Source organism: Eptesicus fuscus, chromosome 18, assembly GCF_027574615.1.
Source record: "Eptesicus fuscus isolate TK198812 chromosome 18, DD_ASM_mEF_20220401, whole genome shotgun sequence".
Classification (NCBI taxonomy): domain Eukaryota; kingdom Metazoa; phylum Chordata; class Mammalia; order Chiroptera; family Vespertilionidae; genus Eptesicus; species Eptesicus fuscus.
The window spans coordinates 15,846,446-15,861,351 of NC_072490.1; positions in this window are offsets into that span (position 1 = coordinate 15,846,446).

A 14,906-nucleotide genomic window follows, 5' to 3' on the forward strand; every position below is an offset into this window, starting at 1 on the left:
GAAAACCTGGCTAATTGAACATAGGAACATAGTGACTATTTCATTCAAGAAATCAGAGACTATTTCTTAAGAGCCTCACATTTCACATAAAATGAAGACTTCGGGGCAATTTTACGCTTGTGCTTTCCACGGCACACTGCGCCTCCTGCCCCGTGATTGAGAACTCTCACACAAAACTACTTCGGTTTTATCTTTCTTGACTGAGGGCACTTAAGAGGGGGGGGAAACCTCTCATTGCCTCCACATCGTGACTGTCTGGCTTGTTGGAAGTGTCACAGTGTTTGATCACAGTGGCGTGATTACTGAGGAACAGAGAGCAAGGAACTCCTTCTGGTGGCTCATTTCTCTCTTTACAGTTTGTGCGAACTGTCGCTCCCTCTTACATTACATTAGCTGACACATTGACAGGGCCTAATAACAGAACCCACATTAGAAAAGCTATATCAGGAGGACCCAGAATACAGGGAATGAGACAGTGCCATACTTATCATATGCTACCAAGGTCAGAGCCAAGCAACGTCTGATGACTGTGGAGTGAGACCCACTCCTCTGACCAGCCCACCGCGCAGTCCAGCCTGCAGGGACCCCGTGTTTCTGCACCAATTCTGAAATCTAGCAAATATTTAAAATGATGTAGTAGCCCTGGCCAGTTGCTCAGTGGTTAGAGCATCAACCCACAGACGAAAGGGTCACAGGTTTTATTCCCAGTCAAGGGCATGGACCTGGGTTGCAGGCTCAATCCCCCAACCCTGGTCAGGGAGCATGCAAGAGGCAATCAATCGATGTGTGTCTGTCACATTGATGTCTCTCTCTCTCTCTCTCTCTCTCTCTCTCTGCTCCCTTCCTAACTCCCCTCCACTCTCTCTAAAATAATCAATGGAAAAAATACCTTCGGTAAGGATAAAAAAATAATAAAATAAAAAATCACTGGTATGTTTATAATAAACTAACAGAACCTGTTAGACAATTTCCATGAACACTGCTGCACTTTTCAACAAAATCCATTTGTGAGGGGGACAGGGGGGAAGCAGTCTTCTCTGCCTATTATGTTGTTGAGGGTGTATGGACCAACACATAAGTGCATCCTGCAGTCATTCCCAACCTAGAGGCTTTGAAGATCGTATTGGGCTTCCATAAATACTCCTCACCATTGCAAAAGATGGAACAGGAATGATACCTTTGCCCATGATAAAACTGCCTGGGTTCAAGCAAGCAGAGGTGGGGACACTAGGGCTTGAGGGCCAAAATGGGACCAATGCCTGTTTTTATAAAGAAATGTTATTGGCATGCAACCACATCGACTCATGTGTGGATTGTCTACAGCTGCTTTCACACTGCAACAGCCAAGCTGAGTAGTGGAGACAGAAGCCGTATGGCTCACAAAGCTGAACTGTTTACTATCTGGCCCTCTGCATTAAAAGTTTGCCAACTCCTGAAAGAAAGTATTACACTTTTTGTTCTGAGCTCAGAATGTGGAGACTGATGTGGGACCTTTCTTTCCCTGGCCATCTCATGCAGACACAGTTAATTTCTTGTTTCAATAAAGTTAAAAGAACAAATTCGGTAGATGAAATCTTGCAAGATTTGGAGTGGAGTAAACAGAATGTTCCTTCTTAAGCAAGTATGTCCTTTAAAAAAATGACTTTGGACTGCGTGTACCTTTGTTTAACAGTTTTTAAACCCATTGGGTGGGTTTAAGTAGTCATCTCTCTTTCAACATGATTTATTTAGTTGGTCAATGATACTTTACAGGGATAAATATTCTTAGCCTTATTTTTTTTAAAATGTGTAAACTACTTGAAATACAATGTTTTTCTTGATTTGAAAAGTCATGAGCATGGATTAATCCATATTGTACAAGATAAGAACACGCTTGTAGCAAAATTTAATAAGAGTATAACAGCTATAGGATTTGGATTCACTGATTTGGAAACATGAAGCGTATATATTTTGGCACTGAGAGAGAAAATCTTTTTTATAGTCTAAGAAAATTATGTTTAGGGAGGAGAATTCCCATCGTCTACCTTCAAGGCAACAGAAAGAGTCTAAGTGAGTGTCCATTTTGTTAAAAGCAAAGACAATGCTTGGAATTTTGGCTGCAAAGAACTTTCTTCTCAGACTCATCTTTTCAAATCAGATCTGGTGAAAGGATGAATTCACAGATTTGGGGGTCCTGAAAACTCCTTAACAAGAAAAAGCCTTAGATATTTTCTGCTTAACCCTTCCCCTCAAAATATTATCCTCATGAAGTATATGCAAACCTTCTAGACCCACAGATCTAGAACATTCTCTAAACGTGGGTTTTTCAACCTTGGCACTACTGACATTTGGGGGCCTGACGACTCATTGTTGTAGGAGGCTGTCTCGTGCATTGCAAGATATGTAGCAGCATCCATGGCCTCGAGCCACTAGATGCCAGGAGACCTCACTCCTGGTTAACAACCAAAAATGTCTACAGATATTACTGAATGTCCCCAGGGGTGGTGGGGGACAACATTGGCCCCAGTTGAGAAACACTGCTCTGGAGAGCAGTAGACCTTAAACTTGCCAAAGGCAGTTATTTCATTCAACCTCTGCAAACCAACTATCCATACGATTGGAAGCTAAATCTGGTCCCTTCCACGATGAAGTGGCTACATGTCCCTGTCACAGTTATCACTGCCACGCTGGAAAGGAGACCCATCCTCTCCTCAGAAAACTCATCTGTGCTGGTTTCTCTGATTGCCATCTTGTGCTGTCGTACCCCGATTTCCTTCCCAGAATCTAATCAGCATGTAGAAGGCATCTCAGGCATCTCCAGGGAGACATGCTTTTCAACTCGATATTTTCCAACCCTGCTTTGATTCAGCAGCAATGATGGACAGCCTCTTGTAACTGATCAGGACGAAAAACTAAGTAGCCTGCACTGGCTAAAGAGACCACTGCAATGGAGGACTGCCTTACCTACTGCACATTAACAGAATTTCTTACGGCAGCGCCAGCAGTTGAACGCAGTTGTTTTCCTGTGATCCTTTTAAGTCCCCAATTCAATTACCATGCTCATTTTTCTGATGAATCATCAGCAGAAAGCCAGACAATTTTTCAGAGAGTGGTATGACCCTCAGCTGGAACATCACTTTGTAGGACTCTGCTGTACCTACTTGGCACTAAACAGATACCCAGTCTAGCCCCGAAGAGGGTTAGGTCTCAGTACTTAACGCAGCATGAAATTAACCCTTTATAGATATTTCAGTTTTTTGAAGATAGCTGTAACACAAGGGACACAAAAGGGGAAAATGAAACTAAATAATGAAGTGTGTGGTGCTACTTTATTGTTGTAGCTCTATAGTTGATAGCCTCAGAGATGCAAATCTCAGCTCTAGGCCATCATTAAACTGATGCATCGAAATAATGAAGACTTCACGTATATTTTCAACATCACAGAAGCAGTGAAACGTTAGATCTTCGATATTGCTTTTTCCTCAAGGATTTCCTTTTTTCTCTACCTCATCTTCCTTCACTAGAGGGATACACACCAGCAAAGCAACAGCTGACACATTGACATTGCCCCAGATACCAAATCCCCGCAGAATTCGGGGAATGTGCCATAAGTGAGGAGCTTCCTTTGAATTCCAAAATTGCCTGGAAGCTGAAAGTAGAAGAGGAAATGGACAAGTGACTGTCCAGCATTTCGGCTGGGACCCTGAGCTAGCATGGATGCCGTTGTAATAACCTGGTTATTATTTAACAGGAAAGGAGTGAAAGGGGAGACCAAAAGATACAGACATGCCATTTACATAGCTTTGCCCAAAAGTCCCATTAAACATTCTCCAAGTTTATCCCCCATCTGCCCCCCCTACCCCTACCCCTCCTCACCCCCTCTGATTAATGGGGGAAGGAACTAGACAAAGGCAGTTTAGACACATGCCCAGTAAGGTCTGAGTGACCTGGGAAATGCTTTCATGTCAATCACTCCTGGAAACAGGTAATTGACCAGGATGGGCATGGCCACTGCAAGAGTGCAAAATCTAAATATATAAACTTCTAGACCAGTGGTCGGCAAACTCATTAGTCAACAGAGCCAAATATCAACAGTACAACGATTGAAATTTCTTTTGAGAGCCAAATTTTTTAAACTTAAACTTCTTCTAACGCCACTTCTTCAAAATAGACTCGCCCAGGCCGTGGTATTTTGTGGAAGAGCCACACTCAAGGGGCCAAAGAGCCGCATGTGGCTCGCGAGCCGTGGTTTGCCAACCAATGTTCTAGACGAAGAAGCCACTATCTCTCTCTTGGCTCCAGGGCACCTGGCTTCTGTGACCCCTGCTTGACCCCTGCTGCAGGAACCCAAGAAATATAACCCTATGCCAATAAAGGCTTCTTCCACATTTCATCCTCCCATGGGGGCTTCTGAAAATTCTTATTTCAGCTGCACCCCAAGAACCTTGCTTCCCCCAAATGACAGGCGAGTTTCATCCTCTGACAGCAGCATGAGCTGAGTGCCTTTGTTAGCTCAACAGACAGGCAATGCATCCACATTTCTGACTAGTGAGAATGGGAAGATCCAATGGTTAAGGCAAGGAGGTCCCCAGGGATTAAAAGCCCATTTGTACTCTTACTCTTTGTACATGCACCTTTCTAGGTTTCGGGTTGCTTGAAGCTGTTGACATCACAAACACCACAATTCCATCTTTTTTAAAAAAAAAAATATGTCTTTATTAATTTCAGAGAGCGGAAGCGAGAGTGACAGAAGCATCAATGAAGAGAGAGAATCATTGATCGGCTTGCCTGCTACACACCCTCTCCTGGGTATCCAGCCCACAACCTGGGCATGTGAGCTGAGGGGGAATGGAACCATGATCTCCTGATTCATAGGTTGACACTTAACCCTTTGCACTCGCTTGCTTTTTTCTCGATTCCTTTATTCTAATGCTAACCGTGTCGAGTCACACTTGACATCCGAGTGCAAAAGTTTAAATACTGAGCCACACCAGCCAGGCCACAATCCCATCTTTTCACCCGCAACATCTCAGTGGTGAAAAGTGAACTCTCCCTGATTCCCAAGCCTCTGAAATGAACTCCAGCTTCATGTACTTAGCTCAAACATGAAGAAGAAAAAAAAAAAGGGTAATGACTAATGGGCAATTGTGGTTGCCTTGGCTACAATTCTAATTTTTGGCTAATGTACCTCTGTGTGCTTAATATTTCTTTAAATGGTACATAAAAAGACCAAAAGGGGTGTCATTATTATAGGCTTGGCCATATGCCTTTTTCTCTCTTGGTTACTGTTCTCTTCTATCACCTGCATTCTCACACCCTGGTCCAGATTACCTGCCACAGCTGGGATGGAGGAAGGTGAGCTCACATCTTTCACTCTCATCTTTCCCATGCATTGCTACATTCTGAATGTGATGCCTAGGGGCCTTCCAGCTAACTGGATGTGTAAATTAAAGAGTTTTAAATCACTTCAAGGTGTCATTCAAATTTTCATCCCAGCTAACAGGGAGGAAATTCGCCAAATCCACCCTGGGGCCATTTTCCCATCTCTTTCCCTACTGACACTCATGTAAAGTGCTAGACAAAGGCACAGCAAATCCCATATTAGAATCTTTTAGGACTAACTCTCAGTCCTTCCTCCTGCCTTAACAAAGATCACTTTTCTCACTCGTGAAGTAAAAAAAGAAATATATAAAGGGCGGAAAGGTAGTTTTCATTATCAGACTTTTGCTTTTTCACATCCTCTCTTTTTCTTATTTATCCAGATGTGAAACCAATAGTAACCAAAATGTTCTTGGAAATTTATTGAGTGCGATATAATAGAAAACCTTAAGGGTAGAACTTAGTACTCTTTATCCATTACATACTTTTTAAAAATGTAATTCTTTTGTTTGTTTGTTTTTTTAGAGAAAGAGGATGGGAAAGGGAGAGAGAGAAAGATCGATAGGTTGCCTCCTGCAGGGGCCCCACCAGGGATCGAAAATGCAACCTGGGTATTTGCCCTGGTTGGGAATTGAACAGATGACCTGTCGGTGCATGGGACAATGCTCCAACCAGCTGAGCCACACAGACCAAGGCTATTCATTACTATGTGATTTTAAAATTATTCCCTGTGTTGTTACAAGCATAGGGGCTCTGTGATGATATCCAATTTGGGCTTTCAGCAAGATTCTCTGCCTGTGAACGCTGACAAGTGCCATCATAGTGATCCCCAGGGTGTGAAGGCAATCATCAGTAAATGGCAAAGGGGAGGAGTCAATGGCCCTTCAGCCTGTGGTTCAACCGCCCACTAATGAAGACTCTGAACTAGGATAACAGAAAAGCCATCTCTTGAACCACTTTACCAGAGACTATTTTCTGGAATGGTCAAACACAAATACCAAGATTCAGTGGAACACCTAAGGAAAAATAGCAACACCACTAGCCAAAGTTTTTGAATGAGAGCTTGCTCTACACAGCCTGTATACACAATATGGGTCATTCAAAAACAATTTGTAAGTAATTCACCAAGAACCTAAAAGCAAACCCCCAGGAATTTGGAAATGCTCCATCCCCGTCAACGGATTAGTTTCAGAGCATCTCAGAGAGATTTCAATCAGCAATGGCTGGGGCAGACAGGAGAGGTGACTTCCCAGTCTGGAACACTGTTGTTCAGTAGAATTGTCCTCAATGATAGGACTGTTCCATATCTGCACCACCCAACATGGGAGCCATTAAACTAAGGGCTTTTGAACATTTGAAGTATGGCTAGTTCAAGTGAAGAGCTTAATTTTTAATTTCATTTAATTTTATTGACATTTAAATAGCCACACGTGTCCACTGACTACATACTGAGTAATACAAGTCTAGAAATGGAAGCGGGGAGTGCTGAGGACTGAATGTCTGGCCCAGGCATTGCCAGGAAAGCTGTATGCTCAGAGCAAGAATGGCACCACAGTTTCATCTTGCAGGCCATCTGACTGTTAATGAAAACCTGCTTCCAAAGCTAAGGCTAACTCGTTGGGAAAGAGTGCTGTGATTAATTAGCAATGTCTGAGTTGGTGGCATATGTGTTGTGATTTCTCAATGCCAATATGGTGAGCAGAACTTCAATTCTGTAGAGAATGTAGAGGAAAGTAGAGGAGGCGACCAGGTTCAAGGCCATGAGATAGATGGTAATTCAAGAAACTGGATTATGGTTATTTATTTACTGCACTGAATTCATGCTCTCATATAAATATGGCTAGGCAGTGGTTTTAAATGTATGCCTGCAAACAGACAACCAAGGGGCTACTGATGTCAGATTATTTATTTGGTTGTTTATTTATACGTTGCATTTATTTAGTTGTTTACTTATTTAGTATGTCTCCCCCACTAGAATGTGAGATATATAAGGTCATGGACCATCCTGGGCCAGAAAGTAGGTACCAGATAAAAGATTGTCAAATGAGTATATTCATACCAAAATTTATTCTCCAGAAATATATTTGAAGGTCTACTACATGTAAAGTACTATGTTAAGGTTGGAAATTAGCCAGGAAAAGGCGGACCCAGTCCCTATCCTCATGGCTTATATTAAACAGCTAATTACACAATTTAGAATGTATGATACGTAGCAGCAAAGACCTAACGTAAGGGCTAGGCAGGGAAAGGTCCAAGGAAAAGCTTCCTTGAGGTGTGGAACTGAATTTTGAAGCTAAGTAGGAATTAACAGAGTAAGATGGAAGCGAAGGGGTAAAGAGGAAGAGCAAAGGAAATGGATTGGGCAAAAGCTCTGGGCAGAGTGAGCTCCAAAAACTTAAAAAAAAAAAGACCAGTATCACTGTCATCCAAAGAGCAAGCAAGGCAGAGGGGCTGGAGAACAGGTCATCAGGGTCAGTCAGTGATGTAATGACCACCTTTAAGTCTATTGAGATACTTGTTTGCTCGTTTTCTTAAAAAGGATATAGAAGACCATGGGAGAAAACTCATTTATCCAATAAAACCAAAGAAACTTAGACACAAACACACACACACACACACTCAGCCTTTTGTAAGAGTTTACAAAAAGGCTTTGCCCATGTACTACTGAATTTGAACTTCCAGTCTAGACAGTTCTTAGAAAGGTAAAAATATTATCCCCATTTTACAGTTGACAACTCTGAGGCTCAAAGAAAATGTGACTCATCCAAGACTTCAGTTAGACAGGACACAGCCACGATTCAAAGTCACACCACCCAAGTCCCATTACCTCCTCTACAGTAGCAGTTTCTTCTCAATTGAGGGTCCCATGGGAAATATTGAGTCTGATCAGCAGACCCTACCAACTAGGCAATTTTCAAAAAATTATTTATTGAGGCCATTTTTGTCCTGCAGGTGCAGGCACTCTCCCAAAGCACCTTCCCTTCTCCAGCGAGGGAGGCTCAGCTAGCGGTCTAGAGCACACTTACTTCATGGTTGGAGGCCTTGGGGTGCTACCTTGGAAAGTTCTACAGCCACTTCTTCAGAAAGGTAATGCTATTTGTCCAATTCAACTCCAGGGCTTTGCTCTGAACTATTTTTTAAGTCAATTCGGAGAACCTGGAATCATTCACAGAGCCTCATTAGTTCTGAAATGCTATGAGTCATTTTCAGACTCAGGGATCAAATGCCCCAGAGCACTTTCAACAGTGACAGCTCTCATATCCTGAGAGTCTGTAATGGTCCAGATACTGTCCATGTATCTTGTAATTAGGGTGACCAACTGTTCCGGTTCATCTGGGACCCAGGGTTTCCCGGGACTGAAGGAGTTGGTTACCTTACTGATAAGAGAATCCAAATCAGAGTGTTCGCATGGTTTGCCCAAGGTCCTCACAGACTGTAGGAAAAAACTGGAGTTTGCACTCAGATCTTATTCCCAGGGGTTAGCCCTACCCTGGCCCTCTGGGTAACCATAGCACTGCAATTTAGCTGAGAAAGATGGACATCTTGTGTACTGAAATGTAAATGAACACCTCAAACCTTCTACTTCTCTGGAGAATTCCGCCTTTTCTACCTTATAAAGTGGATCAGATTTTTTTCAGGACTGAAATAAAACTGGGAGCACTCTTTTTTTTCCCCCCAATTTTTACAGGTATGCATGCTTTATTCTTTTTTAAAATGGCAAATGTCTTTGTTTTAAAACTGAATTTCTTGGGGTGGCATTGCTTAATAAAGCCATACAGGTTTCAAGTGTACAACACTGTAACCCATCTCTGCATGCTTCACGGTGTGCTCACCACCCAAAGTCAAGTCTCTCTGCCGTCATTTATCACTCTTTTGCCTTAAGCTCAATGTCCTGATTTGCATGTCAATGCCAGCAGTGCTATTTCACCCGAGGGCTGCTTTTAAAACACCCAAAGCAGTGCAAGCAGTTTGGGCTGGGAAACTAAGCAGTGAGTGGTGGAGAACAGGACTTGAGTCACGCCTGAAGAAGTGGAAATAGTAGGAGTAGGGCAGACTTAAGTGGAAATCCTTCCTCTGCCATAGACCAGCTGTGTGATCTCATGGCTAATAACAGTTATTTCGAAGGTTTACTGTGGAGCACAAAATGAGATCACTCAATGTGAACCTACCCGGCTCCATGATTGGCACATGATAAGTGCCCAATAAATGTTAGTTCACCAACAGGCCCCCAAAGAAAGGAAACTCAAAATGTTCCTTGCTTCCTAAGCTCCTCAAACTTCCACCAGAGTTTCTGAAACCTAAACCTATAATAGATTGCATCATAAGAATACAAACAGCCCGATTTTGTTTAAAATAAGAATGGGTCCAATATTTGAGCAGACATTTCACCAAAGAAATACAAATGGCAACTAGGCACATGAAAAGGTCTTCAACCTTATGAGTTAATACAGATTAAAGCCACAATGAGATACCATCACACACCTACTAGAATGACGAGAATTAAAAATACTGACAATACCAAGTGTTGACAGTGATGTGGGGCAACTGGAAACTGCATGCACTGACAGTGGGAATGTACCAGTATGACAGGTACATTTTGAACAGCTGCTTTTGAAAGTAAATTGACAGCTTCTTATAAACTTATCATAAAACTCAGCTGTCCCATTCCTAGGAATTCATCTAAGAGAAATGAAATGTATGTCCACAAAAAAAAAGAAAAGAAAAAGTTTATAGAAGCTTTATTTATAAAAGCCAAAAACCTGTAAACAATCCAAACGTTCATCAACAGGCAAATGAATAGATAATGTGTGGTACATCCATACAAAGAGATTCTACTCGGTAAGAAAAAGGAACTACTGAGACCCCAAAATGAGTGAATATTAAATACATGTGTTAAGCAAAAGAAGTCAGATGCAAAAGATATACTTTTTACTCCATTTATATGAAATTTTGGAGCAGGCTGCGGTGGGGTGAGGGGATGGTCTACAGAGACATAAGGAACTCTATGGAAGTGACGGAAACATTCCACTTCCTGTTTGGGGTGTAGTTACACAGGCATACACATTTGTCAAAACTCACTAAACTGTACACTGTAGAAGGATGAATTTTACTGCCAGTAAATTATATGCCTGTAGATCTTCCTTTAAAAAGAAAAATAGGCCCTGACTGCTTTGGCTCAGTGGATGGAGCGTCGGCCTGCGGACTCAAGGGTCCCGGGTTCGATTCCGGTCAAGGGCATGTGCCTTGGTTGCGGGCGCATCCCCGGTGGGGAGGTGTGCAGGAGGCAGCTGATTGGTGTTTCTCTCTCATCGATGTTTCTGACTCTCTATCCCTCTCCCTTCCCCTCTGTAAAAAAAAATCAATAAAATATATTTTTAAAAAAGAAAGAAAAATAGATTATAATAAATACCATATGACTTCTCTTATATGTGGAATCTAAAGAACAAAATAAGCAAACAAAATTGAAACAGACTCATAGATACAAAAACAGACTGATGTTTGCTAGAGTTCAGCGGGGGTAGGGGGACTGGGGAAAAAGGTGAAGGGATTAAGAAGTACAGATTGGTAGTTTCAAAATAGTCAGAGATGTAAAGTACAGGTTAGATAATACAGTCAATATAGCTTGAAATATAGCGGAAGGGACCACCTTGTAAAGTATATAATTGTCTAACCACTATGCTATACACCTGAAACGAATACAAAATAATACTGAATATAAACTGGAATTGAAAAAAAGGGTTTTTAAAAACTTTAAGACATATAACGTGATGGAATTGTGCCACTGACTTTCAAATCTATGACTGCTATATAGGAGTTCTTCTGAATATTTTTATAAATATTACAAACTGTGCGTAACTATTGTTTAAATAACTACATGATTTAAAAAAAAGAAAATAGATGGTAAAATATAGGGAGTCTAGTCTGGGAAGGGGATGCAATTCTGGGAAAGAGATGGAGGTGGAAGCTTGGGAGGGTGGGTGGATAGGGCAGATCCCGCCACTAGTCGTAGTGAATGGGACATGACCTGTGCCTTTGGTTACTGGGTGAGCAAACCAAGAAAAAGGGAGACACTCATTGGCCAGTGTCCCCATGGTTCCCACAGTATCATTTCACTTGGCTACTTCTAATGCTTGTTAAATAGGTCAGCATTTTACCTTTAAAAATGTGTTAAGTGGCCCCACCTATGAAGAACACGCTAGCAGAGGCACTACTCCTGCTGCTGCTCCCAGTTACATTTCCTGCTGAGCTTAAGACTGCTTTAAAAAATTTACTAGACAACAGCCTAGTCCAGTGGTCGGCAAACTCATTAGTCAACAGAGCCAAATATCAACAGTACAACGACTGAAATTTCTTTTGAGAGCCAAATTTTTTAAACTTAAACTTCTTCTAACGCCACTTCTTCAAAATAGACTCGCCCAGGCCATGGCATTTTGTGGAAGAGCCACACTCAAGGGGCCAAAGAGCCGCATGTGGCTCGCGAGCCGCAGTTTGCCGACCCCGGGCCTACTCTAAGAAAACAGATCTTTCTTCCAACTGATTTCACATCTGCCAAAGCTGCACCCATGAGAACAGGAAGACAATCTCAAAGTTGATGCACGGGGGCCCACAGCAGTTCCCAGAGCCCAATGCATAAGTCCACAGAGGTCCACAGATGGGATGGGATGGGATGGGATGGGAACATGACAAGAGTGTGGGGTGTGTAAGGGAGTGTTGGGTAAAGGCTGCAACCTATTCTTTCTCAAGAAAGGCTACTTTATTCAGAAAAAATATTTATTTATTTGTTTGTTTGTTTGTTTGTTTTTTCTTTTCTTGTGCTTAAATGGCTACACTTAAGCAGATATCTGACCAATAAGAAGATATCTGATCCAAGCAAGGCCAATTAGATATCCTTTCCATGGACTCTGACACTTGAGCAGAGTGACATGAAGGCAAAAAATGGTTGGAATGTATTCTTCTGTCAGAGCACTTGAGAGACCATCCATCACTTTCTACTACTTACATCTAGATTCCCTGGCTTCCTTATAACCAGTTGCACCTTTTTTCCTTTGATTCTGAAATTACCTTACTACTTTACAAGAAAATACTTTCTTGCTCAAATTAAAGTCAGTTTCTGTTGCTTGCGATCAAAGAGGCCTACAGGATACAATTGTCTAGCCACTACGCTCTACACCTGAAACTAATACAAAATGATATTGAATATAAACTGTAACTGAAAACATGTAGCTCAATCATTTTTAAGTGTTAAACGTTGCTTCCCACTCCTCTTGAGAAGCCATAAATGTGATGTGTAAAAAAGCAGGTCAATTCACTGGCTTTAATAATGTCTTGCGTGTACTCCAGGGGCCTAGGCTGGGACCCAGGGGCCTTCCATCCTGGTCCTCTTGGTTTTCCTGATGAGAGAGGAGCAGTCTATTGACAAGTCAGAATAAAGGATAACCCTTTCCTAACCTCCTGTCCACCAGGAAACGACACGGGAACATCTCAAGGCCAGCAGGGCAAAATTGGATCCCTGTACACCAGCTTGGTTTGATAGTAGAACAATGCGTTTGTATCGTTTCCAGCCCCATGACCTACCGGAGCAATGAAAAGTCTAGGTCAGTGGTCAGCAAACTGCGGCTCGCGAGCCAAATGCGGCTCTTTGGCCCCTTGACTGTGGCTCTTCCACAAAATACCACGGCCTGGGTGAGTCTATTTTGAAGAAGTGGCATTAGAAGAAGTTTAAGTTTAAAATATTTGGCTCTCAAAAGAAATTTCAATCGTTGTACTGTTGATATTTGGCTCTGTTGACTAATGAGTTTGCCGACCACTGTTCTAGGTGAACTTAGAGCCCCAACTCATTCTCCTTTTCAGGACCCTGGGCCACAACAGTAATAACAATAAACACAATTATTATTAACAGTTACTGAGCAGTCAATCACTGTGAAGCACTGAATCAAGAACTTTACATGTTGTGTCTCATTCAAGCCATACCTACAACAACCGTAAGTGGTAGGCACCATAATTATTCTTATTTTACAGAAACAACAAACTGAGGTTAAAAAAGGTTAGATCCTTATCTGAGGGTAGCAGCTGGTGAAAGAGCCAAGATCAAATGCAGGTCGTTCTGATTTCACCCTTAATCAGAAAGCCCAACACGCTTAATCACAAATGGCATCCTATCTGATATGGGCAAGTCTCTGCTGCTGTGCTGGAAATCAGAGTTGTCCTGGCTAACACAATGCAAAAACAAAAGGGCTTCCATTATTTGTCATGCCAGGAACGAACACCCAAGGGGTTAGGCATCAAAGTGAACTGTCTTGATTTTATCAATTGCCTTTTCTCCTCTACTTGCCACATGAGACTTGGCTGTCCTCTGCGTGCTGACAAACCCTATCCTACCTGGAACAGGAATGTTTCTCAGGATAAAATAAAAAAGAAGACTAAAAAAGAAGACTCCCCATAAGTTAACAACACTGAAGAGCATTGCCAAAGTTGTCGTTCTCATAGGGCTCACTGCAGTGCGATGAGGAGCTCCAGGGACCTCAACTTTTGTACCTCGCAAGCTGTGTCTGCCCACCAGGAAAAGTGGAGGGGAAAGTTAACCCAAAGTTAAATTTGGCTCTTAAATATCCTCTCATAGAGCCTTTCAGGTGTGAATAAAGTGTTAAGTCCTAAGAAGATAGAAATGGAAAACATCAATAGGTTACACATTCACTCAACAAAAACTGACTGGACAAGTTTAGTGATATACGAACGATAATGTCTTCATTGTCATATACATACAATGATTATGTAGGATATTAACATTAAGGGAAGTGGGGTAAAGGACATATGGGAAGTCTCTGTCTTTATCTTGCAACTCTTCTATAAATCTGAAGTTATTTCACAATAAAAGGCTTCTACAGATGTGCTGGGCAGGCTGGGTAAGAAATTCCCTACAGCATCCTCGGTACAACTGACAGGACAGCATCACTGAGGGAATGCAGTTGAGGTGAGAACCTGGAGTCTAGTTCATCAATGAAGTACCATTGGTAGCAAAGGCACAGGGTCTCTCTCATCCCAAACCACCAGAATAACACATCTTGCAAACCAAGGCTTAAATGAGAGCTAAACGAAAAAGAGAGGTTATTCATGATACCCCACATCTGGGCCATAAACACACGGATAATACACATAAAACATCATGGTAAATGGTAGGAGAGGGGTGGGCAATGAGTGTCTGTGTGTGTGTGTGTGTGTGTGTGTGTGTGTGTGTGTGTGAAACATACAGACAAACAGAGAGGAAGAAAATGAAAAAATATATGAATGAATGAAGGTAAAGCAGACAAGAAAGGATCATTTATGTCACTCATCTGAGATCCAGGGAGGAACTCACATTTGTATAAGTAACTTGGTAACATAAATGAAGTAGATACTGGGGTGCTGGTCCTCAACACAAGGAACTTTTTTTCAACTTTTCCAAACAAAGTTTCAGAACTACCCACCTAAGAATTATTTCCCATAAGCAAAGTATTTCAGAAGGGTTTTAAGTGGCCCAGAAAGAATTAGATGTTTAAGGCCTACAGAAA